General features: G+C 42.9%; 1 pseudogene; it reads right to left on the reverse strand.

The window, feature by feature from the left end:
* Positions 1-1,862: 1,862 nt before the first annotated feature.
* LOC124694987 lies at positions 1,863-6,576 on the reverse strand (annotated as a pseudogene).
* Positions 6,577-13,045: the final 6,469 nt, after the last annotated feature.

A 13,045-nucleotide genomic window follows, 5' to 3' on the forward strand; every position in this document is an offset into this window, starting at 1 on the left:
TTGTGTTTGTTCCTCGATCCCAGGGCCATCATCCGGGATGAAGCCGCCACCATTGAGCATGACCTGCATGTACGTCTCGTCGTCCTCCGCGAAGTACGCATATGGATCATTGGTCATCACAGGGGGAATGTCAAATGACAATGGAAACGCACGGACGCAGTCATACCTCGTCGTCCGGTGTTGTGAGGGTCAGCGGCATTTCGACGAACAGGTTGATGGGCGCGGGAATGTTCTCCAACGGGATGTCATGGGTCTTCCGGGTACACCATGGCCCCAAATCAGCTCACGTCGGTGACCGATTGAGGTCAAGCTCAGCGGACGGGACCTTCGACAACGAGACGTGGAACAACAGTTGTTGGACCTGCACGACCGAGTAAGGCGAAGACGATGGAAAATGCGATGGTCATCGATGCAGAGGTAGTAGTGCAGCCTGGGAACTTATAGAGCTCGTCAACGAGGCCTGGACATGGCCTCAGAGCGCCTCCCGCTTCAGAATGAGGATGACCTCAGCGACGACCCAAGCTGGGCGTTGGCTTCGGCCTGGATCTCCAATGACATATAAGCGGCCGCCCTTGCTGCAGCGTCAGTAGCAAGATGGACTTCTCTCGCCCTGACGAGGGTGCGCCACGGTTCTTGGTCTGGACCACCCTCTCCTCAATCATCATCTCTTTCTTTGGCACCCTAGCCTTCTGCTTGCGCCTAGCGGCACGATTTTCAGCCGGAGGTGCGGTGGTAGGTGCCAGAGCTGGGGCGGCAGGGTCGACGTCCATGGCGGCGACGACATCCATCACAAAAGTGGGTAGGGTTTTTGGCGCCGACCAATTTCGCGTTTTCTGTAGCGCGTGAAGAAATGGCTTCTATGACACTAGCAGGCGGGCCATATAGGTAGCAGAGGGGGACGCGCGTAGACGCGTTTGATGTGCGTGCCGACGCAATTCGAACCCAAATTTAGGCCAGGTTTGCGATGAGGTGGACAAGCCGATCGCTTTGTGTTTGGTTCGTTTAGGTCGGCTCACTAGAGATGCCCTTAGCCGAACAACAATGGAGTGATGGAGCAAGCAATATAGTTCAAAATTAAGCAATATTTGGAACCAACATCTTTTCTATTGAGTGCTCACGAGCATGTGCTCACCACTGCACTACGTAATAAGAAATACTTGGGAAAAATTGAATAGTATAATTATCTGGCAAAATTTATGAACGGTGAACGAATTAGGAAAATTTCACACGTACTGATTGCCCAAACCAGCTAGTAGAGAAAATCAGTGAAGGTATTGATCCATCAAACCAGCTAATGATTCCTTCAAGCATCACATCTCACAAAAACCTTGGACGTACATAAGTTCAACGCTGAAGAATAATCTGCTAGCTATATATTGTGTGCGCAGCCCACTGTATCATAGTTCGCTGACTTTTCAACTACTTGTAGGATTAGCTCATGTCACACTGCAATTCTGCAAACCAACGGGATGTAACCACTACCAGTGAATGATTTAACTCATCAAACCACTAGATGTAACCGTCAGCGTCCACTAGATGGAGCTGAATTTTCCTTGCAGGAACAGCAGTAGGCATTTCTCCATGCAACAAAATCGGCATACGACGATACGAGCACACATCTCGCTTGATCAAGGCTTCACGCGACCGACAAACGGCAGAGTGCATGATTACAGCAGATAGCAGATAAGTGGGCATGATTAAATATACAAAGGTCGAAAAGGTTCGCTAACAACCTGAGAAGTGTGCCAGAAATACTACGTGGATGGAACTTCCACGCAGAAATTAATCAATAAATGGTTCAAACAAACACATACGAGTGCACGATTTACCGTGCGGCAGGAAGTGGTAGGAGACGAGAATCGTCACCAATACCGGATCTTCAAGGCAGCGCCGGGATGATACTCCTCAAACCCGTTCTTCAACGAAGACGTCAGAGCCTCATCTCTTTCACCCTTGATCCCTATATCGATTTCTCTGAGGCCAGCTGGCAAGTGCTCAATGCCATCTAGTGGACCCTCCACAGACCCACCATTCTCGCAACTACTCGGTATTAACTGGAGACAAAGCCTCTTGAGCACAAGCATAGCACCCGCTTCGAAAGTCAGCAACCGGGCCCGACAATAGAGCTGAAAGTCTTTGAGAGCTTGGAAAGCCATGCCGCTGCCAGGGATGCGCATCCTTTCTTCGAGAGGTTCTTCTGACTCCAACTCGAGATAGACAAGTGATGGCAACCCTGCAAGAATAGCAACACCATCATCCTTCAACCATGTCGCCCTGACCTTGAAACGCAAGCTTTGGAGGTCGCGGAGATGACCAAACCAATTGGGGATCGTCGAAAACACGCAGCCCCACATCTTCATCTCTCGAAGATGGATAGGTGGAGGGGAAAATGTGGTCCAGCCATCCAATTTCTGAGAATCCCAACTTTGCATTCGAAGGATACTGAGGCTGCCGCTTATCCTTTGCAGAGAAGAGCGCAAGACATCCATACGTCATGCCCCTTCCACCAAGTCCTCTCCCATCCATTGAAAGCAAAATCACTTAGGCTGGTCATCTCACCTAGGCCCTCGATATTCTCCACAGAGTTCGCCCAAATATCAAAATCTCGTAGAGTTCGCAGAAGTCTCTATCTGCCAATACGGATACCAAATATTGTATCTACGGGAACAATGAGATGAAACAGCTTGGGCAAACTAGCAGTATCACATGGAAGCTCGGCGGCGCGATAACCTAGATCAAGTGTCTCCAGTTGCTGTAGCATACCAATTTGGCTAGGTAGCTTAATCCTCATACCGCGACCCAATAAAGCAAGCCGTATGCATCTATTGATGTCGGGGCTATGCTCTTTTATCGAAAAATAAAATTTAATTTGGCTAGGTATCTTAATCCTTATACCCCCACCCACCCTTAAGTATCTCAATAGAAACAACATAGACATACCAGTGAGATCTAGCACATCATTTCCGCTAATCTATTTACCTCCGTCCATCGCATTACTTGCCACCGAAGATGTCGACGATGTTGAGCGTGCCATCGAGATCAGCTCCTTGTCGCCTCTAATTCCCACAGACGGCGCCAATTGACAAGGTATCGACTTGTCAATGCCTACGGATTGTAGACTAGGGTTTTCATGGAAGTAGAGGGCAAGTAGATCTCGAGGGTTTCCGCCAGAAAACTACTCGACTGCTAGAAAACTAGGGTTGTATTGACAATGAAATCAATCCTTTCTTCGTCCCTCGACTCCCCCTTATATAGGAGGCGGAGCCGAGGGTTTCGTATTGTACAAGTTACAAACTCTGGGAGACTCTTCGAGTTCGTCCCGTATAGGTTACAAGTCTTTATTCCTAATACAATTCTATCTTTCCATATCGACAGTTAATTGGGCTTCCGGGCTTCGTATTCTTCGAGTCATGGGCCTTCAGTAAACCCCGGGTACCATCTTCGGCAGATCCATTGGGGATGCCTATGTCAGACGTATTTCAGCAATATCAGAGAATTGCAAGAAAACCCTCCAAAAGCATAGACTGATCGAACTTTTGATAATGACCCGTTGACCATTGCTGATGTCACTCTGCACTCTTCACCAGAGCATTGGAGTGAAGCTCTCCGGATATTTCTGTGCATCCCTAACATGGCTTCCAGGTCATTTAGCACATAAATGAAATTATCTTCGTCAACATTGGATCTGATGACATCTAGCATTATATCATGTACTCTGCAGGTCTCCACCTCTCCTTTAGTGTCAGTATCCAGAGGCTGGATCATGCTCCTATTAATAAGCTCATTGAAGTAGCTTATTGCAACATCCTCTGCATCTAGCCCAGGGGTTGGACACACGCAGGGACAGAGACAAGGGGGGACGAGGGGGGGCTGCCCCCCCCCCTATGCTCACGATTTTCCTTTGAACACAAGCCATGGCAACGCCTTATTTGTGTAATTTTAGCTAGTTCTGCCCCCTCATACTAAGATTGTCCCCGTTTTATTTCATTTCTGGCTCCGTCCCTGGACACACGAAACCTTCTGCTATCCATTGCCTCAATAAATCAACCCTGCTTATCTCGTGGTCCTCTGGATACATGCCAAGATAGAGCAAACATGTCTTAAGATGGTTAGGAAGGTTTCTGAAGCTAAGGTCAAAAATTTGTCTCATCTGATCATGAGTCAGATTTCCATCAAATATGAATCCGAGAGACTTCCTTACATACTCAAATGTTGTCTTTGGTTGATCAGCTAGAAGGCTCGATATACTGATGATAGCAAGTGGCAGACCACCACATTTTCTGAGAATATCTTTTGAAATATCTTCTAATTCAGTAGGGCAGGAATCTTCTGAACCAAATATTCTGCTAAAAAACATTCTTCTTGAATCATGCTCCTTAAGACATTTCATCTTGTAAACACATCCTCTGCTTTTAGAGCAACAAGCTGCAGCAACAGAAGTAATCCTGGTAGTTGTTAGCACTCTACTGCCATGATTATTTTCTGGAAAAGCACATTTAATAATATCACATGCTAACATATCCCATAAATCATCAATTATAATAAAGTACCTGCAAATCACATCACCGTTGAGAACACATAAAGGTCAGTTGATAGTGAGATCTTATAAGCTTGGGAAATTATAGTCCTATTCCCTAAAACCACTAATTCTACGTGTACATGTCAAAACCATGATAATATGTACTATTAATTAGATCTATGTAAATTACATTGTAGACAGTATAACAACCTTTGACGCTCATGCATTCGTTTTGCAATATATGTAATAACTTCCATTTCCTTGTCCTCGCCAGTTCATCATTTAGTTGAACTGGAAAGTAAACAAAGATAATATGTACTCTCACTGGAACAGCGAAACATTTATCAGTGGAGGCCTAACATCCAACTAACTTTAGTGTCTATATTAATTGTGTGAAGCTAAAACTAGTGCTTATAATGCAAATGTATTACTAGTATGGAGGCTTAATACGCCAACAGTTCCACAGATCACAAAGGGCAAAATGAATTACTCTCACACGGGGTAAGCGATTTGTCGGACGTCAATTGATTTGATCTTGTTCACTTCCCTATTCCCTCCCCCCACAGGCCACACAACCTCAACGGCTAGTGTTCTCGGACCACTCACGGGCGCGTTCTTCCCAACCCACTCCAGAGACAACCTCACCGAAAGTGCCACACGTGCACTAGCGCCAACTGCACCAACAAGGACTGGCTGACCTACCTCCTAGTGTATGGTCAGGCTTCCACTACGGCACTGGCTCTTTCCCTACCAGTTCAAGGACAACACTGATCTCAGTAGCTAGCTAGTTCTACTGATTTTTTTACTCATTTAGAATTGGTTGTTGCTTCAGTGTTATAAATATGAGTATTCCAGTATTGAAATACAATTAAAATCAAATCCGTAAGGGTAAAATTTGCAAAACATTTATACCCTCTTTCTTCGAAGGAGTTTGATTTTACTGAGATATACCATAATCTTGGCAAGTTTCAAGGTGGTTTGAGCTGTATGCAAAGTTACATCGGGAAATATAGAACCTCTTTCATTCTATAAAAAATGTTCATAGTCCAATATTACAGTGGACTAATTCATTTTATATGTGACAATTCTCTAACAGAGACATATATGTCCTAACCTTTAAGGAACATGCTATGGTTGCGCTGGAAATGGTTATTTCGAAATGATTTATCTAAAAAGACTTTAAGAGTGCAGAACTTGCTATTGTATTTTGGTAAAAGTGTGTATTCCTACAATGAAATACACATAATAAAATGTTACCTTTTATTCAATAAATACTCTCTGATATTTCTAACCACATCATCAAAGCTGCTATTTTGAGACGACTGTTGTCGAGTAAGCTTCAACAATAAATTTTGGAGAAGCCTTGGTATATCAGGCTTTAGAGATACTGATACAAATGCATGACTGGTAAATTGCCCTTCGATCTTGCGGCACACTTCACTGGCAAGGGTGGTATTTCCGAGACCTCCAAATCCCACAATAGAAGCCACCTTTAGCTCTTGACCTTGATCCATAAACAACTCAATAAGCTCATCTCTGGGGGTTTCAATACCCACGAGACCAGCCGCATCCACAAAAATAGCGAGTGCTCGTGGATCAATATGGACAATACTGGTTGTAGGGTTGTACTCATCAAGCGTGTACCTTATGCGCCGCTCATGCACTTGAAGTACACGAGCCTCAATCCTGTTGATCTTGTTGGCGATTTGATGACGCACCTTGAGCTTCTTAAAGCGCTCAGCAGTCTTCTTGAGAAACCCAGTGGTTGCACCTTTTACTTCAAGGTCATGCATGAAGTCATCGATGCAGTCTTCAATATCATAGGACATCTCCCTCACTTGGTCTCTCCACACCTTAGCCTGAACATCAAGCTCGTCCATTGCTGCCAGCTTTACAAGAAGAGCATTCATGCTACTCAACTCTTCATGAAGGGACACAACCTTATTCCGCACGCCTTTGAGCTTCCGATACTCATCCCCCATCAGGGTACTAAGATTCTCAAGGAGGGAGTTCATCACACCCGTTGAAGCGCTTGCTAACACGATTGATAGGGCCATATCCCTGTAAAACATAAAGATTGGTTAAGGAAGTGGATGTACAACTTAGCCATCCAGGTTCAAGTCTCCAGGGACGCAGATTTAGGTTCTTATAATTTCAAAAAAAAATCACTGTAGTGGCTTCCCCTATAGTATTCCTTTCAAAAAAAAACATAACAAAACTAGCTTAGAAATTTATAGAGATTTCCCAAATTCTTACGAGTAGACCTAGAAAAAAAATTAAGGATGAGAGACTAAAGGTAATTGTATGCAAAACTACTGCAGCAGATTCTAACCAGGGCCATAATGTTTGCAAATATGTTATGCCCTTGCAGAAACCATAAACATTGAAAATATCACGAAGTAAACATCATGATTTGAAGACAAAAGTAACCTTAATTTACTTGTGTCACCCACTGAAGCCACTCAAAAGTACCTCACAGACGATAGTAGGTGACCTGAGCTTTGAACTCAGGTCTTGGGAAGCCAATATTTGATTTCCTTTGTGGTCACCACCTGATCACCGGAAACAAATTCTCTTCACGTTTAAGGAGTAAGAAAGACTGCAGGAGAAGACAGAATTTTGTGAAGCACCATGCTAGATTGTTTGGAAGGCAGCATGGTTTGCTCAAGTGCATGCCTTCCGCATGAAATAGAATAGGCAATGTGGCACCTAAATAAGATGTGATCGCTGAATTATTGGTGGGAGTATAAATGATTTCTGCTCATTCAGAATTAGAGATAAAAGTTGTGAATTATTGGTGGGAGTATAAATGATTTCTGCTCATTCAGAATTAGAGATAAAAGTTCTGAATTATTTGTGGGAGTATGATTTTATGTTACAGTGGCTAGCAATACTGCAATAGTTCTTCTTACAACCCATATACTCCATGTCCATCATGCATCGACCGGAGGCTCTCATTTCCCCTTTTGACTATCTCTCCTTCCTCCCTCTCCTTGAGAGTCTCCGCGTCGCCCCCGGCTCTCCCCTCCCTCTTAGTCGGCGGCTTCGCCGTCTGGCGACAATGTGAGGGGAGAGGCCGGTCCTCTGTCCATAGTAGTATTACTAGTAGGTCTAGATCTAGAGTTTGTGTTGCCTATGTGCAGTCTACGCCATGCCGCGAGGAAGATCTCCGCCTATGCAATCGGGCCGCAGTCGGTGGTTGGTGAGGTTGCTGCTGTTTACCGTCGTGCTCTGGAGGATGGAGACGGTGATGGTCGACGGTGCTTTTTCCATTCCCCTCCTAAATAAGCCCGGGACGCGGTTGGATGTGGTTATCCCTGGATCCGCCTTGATTCCTCCGTTGACCGCAGCAGGCGAGCTCCATGCGCCCAACCCCAGGTCAACGCCCGTGGAAGGAAATCTGACTAGGATCGCTACCTTTTTCTGATTTTAGATAGAAGGGTGTAAGAGCATCTCCACCGGCGCCCCCCGATAGCGGCCCCGATAGCAATTTGGGGGTTGAGAGCGAAAATGGGCTCGCACCGGCGCGCCCCAAACGGTGCCGGCGTTTTTACGAGCCCAATAGGAGCGTCGGCAACCCCGTGCCGGCCCCTTCGCCAAGGGCGTGAATCGGGCACGCCGGCGCCTCTTGAGGCTGAAAATTTTGGGCGTGGGAGCCGCATGTCAGCCACACGCCGAGCAAATATACATCTTCTAAGGGTATATTGCCCCTATGTGTGGTTTTGGTAATTAGTGACAACCCCTATGGACTAATGTTTTCATTGAGTTTACATGAAGGAATATTCCATAGGTCCTACATGTATTCCATGTGTTGGATTCAAGTATGGATGCCATGAAGATAAAGATATACCTTGTGTATTGGCATCAAGATCATCGATTTGAAGATATATATGTGATATGATCAAGAAGAAGAAATGAAGATAGAGTTCTTATGTGGAACTCAATATTAGCCATGCTCTAGCTTATGTGGTAAGCAATGAATGATCAAGATCTTGAGAGCTTGATTCCAAGTGAAGAATTCAAGTTATGGCTCTAAGTCGGTGTCATGATAGTCTCATAAGTTGAGCTATAGTTGACTAAGATTTAGAGCATGCAAATAAATGAAGAATTCCTTATACACCTCAAGATAGTATGATAGAGCATGAGAAGATACAAGGTTTATCAATACAAAGAGTGAAGAATAGATTCAACTTTGGTCAACACATGAAGCATGAAGAATGTGCCACGTGAAGTCACGTGGTATGGTAAGCCTTGTCAATTATGCCTCATAAAATAACCCATCATATATGTGCTCTTGTGTTGTCTATGTGGGTTAGGTATCTTTCCATGGGCATGCATCAAAAGTGAGATCTGATACATCTCAAACGTATCTATAATTTCTTATGTTCCATGCTACTTTTATGATGATACTCACATGTTTTATACACACTTTATGTCATTATTATGCATTTTCCGGCACGAACCTATTGACGAGATGCCGAAGAGCCGATTCTTTGTTTTCTGCTGTTTTTGGTTTCGAAATCCTACAAAGGAAATATTCTCGGAATTGGACGAAATCAACGTCCAGGGTCTTATTTTTCCACGAAGCTTCCAGAAGACCGAAAGGATTACGAAGTGGGGCGACGAGGCGCCGCCACGCCAGGGCCGCGCGGCCAGGGCTGGGCCCGCGCCGCCCTGGTGTGTGGGGCCCTCGTGCTGCCCCTAAACCTACCCTTCCGCCTACTTAAAGCCTTCATCGCGAAAACCCCAGTACCGAGAGCCACGATACGGAAAACCTTCCAGAGACGCCGCCGCCAATCCCATCTCGGGGGATTCAGGAGATCGCCTCCGGCACCCTGCCGGAGAGGGGAATCATCTCCCGGAGGTCTCTTCATCACCATGATCGCCTCCGGATCGATGTGTGAGTAGTTCACCTCTGGACTATGGGTCCATAGCAGTAGCTAGATGGTTGTCTTCTCCTCATTGTGCTATCATGTTAGATCTTGTGAGCTTCCTATCATGTTCAAGATCATCTATTTGTAATGCTACATGTTGTGTTTGTTGGGATCCGATGAATATTGAATACTATGTCAAGTTGATTATCAATCTATCATATATGTTGTTTATGTTCTTGCATGCTCTCCGTTGCTAGTAGAGGCTCTGGCCAAGTTGATACTTGTGACTCCAAGAGGGAGTATTTATGCTCGATAGTGGGTTCATGCTCCATTGAATGCGGGACGATGTGATGAAAGTTCTAAGGTTGTGGATGTGCTGTTGCCACTAGGGATAAAACATCAATGCTTTGTCTAAGGATATTTGTGTTCATTACATTACGCACCATACTTAATGCAATTGTCTGTTGTTTGCAACTTAATACTGGAAGGGGTTCGGATGATAACCTGAAGGTGGACTTTTTAGGCATAGATGCATGCTGGGATAGCGGTCTATGTACTTTGTCGTAATGCCCCGATTAAATCTCATAGTACTCATCATGATATATGTATGTGCATTGTTATGCCTTCTTTATTTGTCAATTGCCCAACTGTAATTCGTTCACCCAACATGCTATTTATCTTATGGGAGAGACACCACTAGTGAACTGTGGACCCCGGTCCATTCTTTACATCTGAAATACAATCTACGCAAACTGCGTTCTTTCTTGTTCTTCGCAAACAAACATCATCATCCACACTATACATTTAATCCTTTGTTTACGAGCAAGCCGGTGATATTGACAACCTCACTCGTTACGTTGGAGCAAAGTACTTTGATTGTGTTGTGCGGGTTCCACGTTGGCGCCGGAATCCCTGGTGTTGCGCCGCACTACACTCCGTCACCAACGACCTTCACGTGATCCTTGACTCCTACTGGTTCGATAAACCTTGGTTTCTTACTGAGGGAAACTTGCTGCTGTACGCATCACACCTTCCACTTGGGGTTCCCAACGGGCGTGTGCTTTACGCGTATCAAGCTAAATTTACGGCGCCGTTGCTCGGGGAGATCAAGACACGCTGCAAGGGGAGTCTCCCACATCCAATCTCTTTACTTTGTTTTTGTCTTGCTTTACTTTACTTTATTTACTGCTTTGTTTGCTCTTATATCAAAAATACAAAAAAAAAATTTGCTAGCTTTACTTTATTTACTGTCTTTTTCTCCATATTAAAAACACAAAAAAAATTAGTTACTTGCATTTAGTTTATTTAATTTGCTTTATTTACTACTGCTAAAATGGGTACTGTTGAGAATACTAAGTTGTGTGACTTCACTAGCACAAATAATAATGATTTCCTATGCACACCTATTGCTCCACCTGCTACTACAGCAGAATTCTTTGAAATTAAACCTGCTTTACTAAATCTTGTTATGAGAGAGCAATTTTCCGGTGTTAGTTCCGATGATGCTTGCTGCACATCTTAATAATTTTGTTGAACTTTGTGAAATGCAAAAGTATAAGGATGTAGATGGTGACATTATAAAATTAAAATTGTTTCCTTTCTCCTTAAGAGGAAGAGCTAAAGATTGGTTGCTATCTTTGCCTAAGAATAGTATTGATTCATGGACTAAATGTAAGGATGCTTTTATTGGTAGATATTATCCTCCTGCTAAAATTATATCTTTGAGAAGTAGCATAATGAATTTTAAGCAATTAGATAATGAACATGTTGCTCAAGCATGGGAGAGAATGAAATCTTTGGTGAAGAATTGCCCTACCCATGGACTAACTACTTGGATGATCATCCAAACCTTCTATGCAGGATTGAATTTTTCTTCGCGGAACCTATTGGATTCAGCTGCTGGAGGTACCTTTATGTCCATTACTTTGGGGGCGGCAACAATGCTTCTTGATGATATGATGATAAATTACTCTGAATGGCACACGGAAAGAGCTCCACAAGGTAAGAAGGTAAATTCTGTTGAAGAAACCTCCTCCTTGAGTGATAAGATTGATGCTATTATGTCTATGCTTGTGAATGGTAGATCTAATGTTGATCCTAATAATGTTCCTTTAGCTTCATTGGTTGCCCAAGAAGAACATGTTGATGTGAACTTCATTAAAAGTAATAATTTCAACAACAATGCTTATAGGAATAATTCGGTAACAACTATAGGCCATATCCTTACGCTAATAGTAATGGTTATGGTAATTCTTATGGGAATTCTTACAACAATAATAGGAGTGTACCCCCTGGTCTTGAAGCCATGCTTAAAGAATTTATTAGTACACAAACTGCTTTTAACAAATCTGTTGAGGAAAAGCTTGATAAAATTGATATTCTTGCTTCTAAGGTTGATAGACTTGTCTCTGATGTTGATCTTTTAAAATTGAAAGTTATGCCTAATAAGGATAATGATAATAAAATTGTTACTACAGCAAATGCCATCCAAGTTCGAATTAATGAAAATATTAGATTGATGGATGAATTGCATGCTAGGTGGGAAAGAGAAGAAAACGAAAAACTTGCTAAAGAGAATAATGTAGCTAAAGTTTGGACTATTACCACCACTAGTAATGATAATGCTTCACATGTTGCTACACCTCCTACTATCAATGGTAAAATAATTGGTGTTGGCAATGTTTCTACTCCTAGTGCAAAACGTGCAAAATTGCCTGAAACTGCTAAAGCTAGCTGAAACTCGTTTGTAATAAAGCTGCTGAAATTTTTCAAAATATTGGGGACAATGATCCCATTGCTGTAGATCATAATGGTTTAGATTTTGATGATTATCAAATCTCTGAAGTTATAAAGTTCTTACAAAAACTTGCTAAAAGTCCCAATGCTAGTGCTATAAATTTGACCTTTACAAAACATATTACAAATGCTCTCATAAAAGCTAGAGAAGAGAAACTAAAACTTGAAACTTCTATTCCTAGGAAGTTAGAAGATGGTTGGGAGCCCATCATTAGATGAGGGTCAATGATTTTGATTGTAATGCTTTATGTGATCTTGGTGCAAGTATTTCCGTTATGCCTAAGAAAATCTATGATATGCTTGACTTGCCACCATTGAAAAATTGTTATTTGGATGTTAATCTTGCTGATAATGCTATAAAGAAACCTTTGGGGAGGATTGATAATGTTCGCATTATGGTTAACAATAACCTTGTCCCCGTTGATTTTGTTGTCTTGGATATTGAATGCAATGCATCTTGTCCCATTATATTGGGAAGACTTTTTCTTCGAACTGTTGGTGCTACCATTGATATGAAGGAAGGTAATATTAAATATCAATTTCCTCTCAAGAAAGGTATGGAACACTTCCCTAGAAAGAGAATGAAGTTACCTTATGATTCTATTATTAGAACAAATTATGATGCTAATGCTTCATCTCTTGATAATACTTGATTCACACTTTCTGCGCCTAGCCGAAAGGCGTTAAAGAAAAGCGCTTATGGGAGACAACCCATTATTTTACTTCTGCACTTTTATTTTATATTTGAGTCTTGGAAGTTGTTACTACTGTAGCAACATCTCCTTATCTTTATTTTATTGCATTGTTGTGCCAAGTAAAGTCTTTGGTAGTAAAATCAATACTAGATTTGGATTAC

Source organism: Lolium rigidum, chromosome 3 (genome assembly GCF_022539505.1).
Source record: "Lolium rigidum isolate FL_2022 chromosome 3, APGP_CSIRO_Lrig_0.1, whole genome shotgun sequence".
Lineage (NCBI taxonomy): Eukaryota > Viridiplantae > Streptophyta > Magnoliopsida > Poales > Poaceae > Lolium > Lolium rigidum.